The following is a 3,371-nucleotide window of genomic DNA, read 5'->3' on the forward strand; positions in this document are numbered from 1 at the left end:
GTGAAGAGATTTGATTTAATTTTGATTATCAACTAATTCCAATCATCAATTACACCCCACAATCATTCCAAATTCGTGCAAAGTAGAATGGGGGAGATTGAATCAAATATTGGCCAATTTTAGAAAGAATAAAAATCAAATTCCAAATCAAACTTAATTCTTGATTCAAGGAAGATTCATCCATATTTTAGTGACCTAAAATCGTCTTTATATACCAAAACATGTGCAGATGCTAAAAAAGAGGATTGGCAGCCGAAGAAACCCCTAAATCGTGCCTTCAAGAATCAAAGAAAATTCAAAATCAATTGGAAGTTTTAGGTCAATTCAAAACATTTGAAAGGTCCAAGAACGTTCCCTGAAGATATCTGAAGTGATTAGGATCGTTGCCAAGCCTCTAGACATCAAGAACACGCGCGTATTGGTCTACGGTTTGTCATTCTTTTTTTCGTTCGATTAGCATGATATAAGCATCTTTAAAGAGACTCGATTGCATATTCATATTTGCTTTGATGTTCAGAACGATTCTGGAAACGTAATTGTGTTTTTATGCCGGTATGAAGGAGATACCATTGTTAGGTTGAAAGCTCCCAATTTGGGGTTTTCTAATATAGGTAAAATTAGAATAAATCAGTGCCATAATCATGCTCAGGGACGCTGGACGATCCCCTTGGTGTGGTCGCGCCAAATTTTTGTACTGTTTTGGGGTTCCTTTGATTTTTACAGGTGTAGAAAGTATGGCTCTTTTAAAGCGTCCATACAAAAGCGGTGTAAAAAAGACGTTTCAGGTTTTGGTGGAGAAGATGACTAGGTGGCGTCATCTTATTGGTCTGTTTCAAATAAAAAAGGGCGCGTTCCCTTTCAGGTGGCTAAGGGATTCGGTGGTTTGCTCTCCACGTTATCACGCTGCACCCACGTCCTGTGACCATCAGATCAAGCCAAGCTCCGATCTAACGTTCCTAAAGTTGCAGGCGCATGGTGGACCCTCAGCGCGCGCCACACAAGATTACAAGTTAAGAATTCTTTAATTTTTTTTACATTTAATTATACAATTTAGTTTTTCTATTTATTTGTTTATGTTTATTTTTCAAAAACTATTTTAAATACTCCCTCTTAGTAAAAATTGTTACTAACTTTCTTTTTATAAAAAATATAAAACATAAAAAAATATTTATTTGTTTTAATTATTATTAAATAATTTTATTTTAATTGTTTTAAATTGATTTAAATTGTTTAAATTACTTATTTAATTTTTATTCATTGATTAAAAAATATATATTAGGGTTAGATATTTAATCGAAACCTTATTTTCACCGATTTAATTAATTAGGTTAAAAAACTAATATTTAATTAATTTGTTTTTTTTATTATTCTATTAATCGTGGTTAACTTGTGCCCTAATCAGGGTTTACGAAGATCGTGCCTACATTGAAATTTTTGCTTTTTTGTGTGTGCAGTTTTTCAGGGTTGCCATCATGGTTTGTCCGACTACGCGCCACGCCAATCGAGAAGCTAAGTCCTGATTCTATACTTATTTAAATATTTGTTTTTTTGCCTCTTTTTATTAAATTAGGGTTTATTCTTAAATGCCAATGAACTCTTCCTACACTCACCCCCTTTGTTGTTTATTTTTCCTTTTCCAATTTTCAGGGTTAACCAACTAGTCAAAGTTCGATTAGTCGGTAACCCTAAAATTCAATCTATTTTATTTCTCTTTTTCTATTATTACTTATGTCAGACTTGCTGCTTTATTGGGGTTTATTCTTATTGCTTTTTCTCCCCATCCCTGTGGCTTATTATGTAACTGTTCCTGGTTTGTATTGCTTGGCCTTGAAGGCACTTAACCTTGTTTATATTACTGCGTGGTTAGTAATTTAGGGAGTGTAACTTATGAACTGAATTTAGAATAATTAATTTTACAAGATAAATTATTTTGAATTAATCACGTGATTGTGCACCCACACACCTTTTATGGTACCCCTCTTGTTGCCTGTTGCCTGTTGCCTTTTTGCCTTGTGTTTTTTAGTGCAGAATAGCCAAGTCCCTCTAATACGAGCACGCCTCAGCAATGTTGCCCTCAGTTCATTCAGATCATAAGTCCCAATGATGCTGCCTTCAATTTGCTAATATGATCTCGTCCCTCGAAGTTGCCTACGAAATGCTGAGGCGTCCTCTGGTTGCCTAATAATGGCTATTCTGATCCTTCCCTTAGACTACCTGCCTTCTTTATGGCTAGGGACAGTCTTATGGAGAACGATGATTCGACGACCCTTTAACCTCCAAATAAAAGGACTTCCTTACCCTCCTATGGTATGGATAGCCCTAAAAGGCTAAAAGAACATTTTTCATCTAACCAGGTAATTTGCCCCTAATTGCTTTGCTCTAGTTTAAAATTCTTTTTCTACCCTTTTTCTAAAAACTCATAAGGCTACGCTCATTTATGAGTTAAAGTCCTTATTTCTTCTTCTTCTTCTTCTACATTTCTAAACTTTTGGTTTCAAAACTAAAGAGCAAAGCAATTAAGAGCCCATGGAAAACCATGGATGCAAAGGGTGCCTTACACCTTCCATTTGTATAAATTACCCCCCGAACTCAGTTTTCTTTTAAAAAGGTTTTTTCTGTTCTTTTAGCCTTTCATTAATTTGGATAAAATAAAAGTCGATGACGACTCTTGCTTACCGCGACATTCCGAATAAAAGTCAATTCACCGTATTACACCTTCTTTGCCCAAAACCTGTAAACACCAGAACATCCCTTCATATACTTTTAAGAGTTGTTGCTTGAGGATAAGCAAGAGTCTAAGTGTGGGAGGATTTGATCACACTGAATCGCACTATGTTTCTGGCTCGAATATCACATGTTTTTTTATTATGGTTTTCTTGTATTATGCTTGTATTTGCTTTGTTTTTAGGATTCTTGACCTTTCGGAGCCTTTAGTGAAGAAATGAGCCAAAACGCCAAGAAACCAGGGCTTTTCAAGAAGATTTGTACTAGTGGCGTTCTGCACCGCGCCGGCCATAGGGGACGCGATGACATGGCCCACTTCATGATGGAGCCAACTGCCACGATCTCACGATCATGTCCGTTGCTGACCATCGCGCCCGCGGTGAGGCTGCCGCGCCCGCGGCCTTCACAAAAAGACTCCCGCTCAAAAGGAGTTGAGGGGCACTCCTGTCTTTACGCTGATCCATAATCCACTATATATAGTTTAGTTTTTCATTTTCGGTTTTTCATCCAAGCTTAGTACAAACTTAAGCCATATACTATCAGTTTCTGTAAATTAGTAACCTCTTCACATCGGGGAGTTACTACGGTGTAGATTGAGTTGTAATCGAGTTTTGGAGCACTTTGGTTGAAGTTTATCATACCAGCCT

Source organism: Vicia villosa, linkage group LG7 (assembly GCF_029867415.1).
Source record: "Vicia villosa cultivar HV-30 ecotype Madison, WI linkage group LG7, Vvil1.0, whole genome shotgun sequence".
In the NCBI taxonomy this organism is placed as follows: Eukaryota; Viridiplantae; Streptophyta; class Magnoliopsida; order Fabales; family Fabaceae; genus Vicia; species Vicia villosa.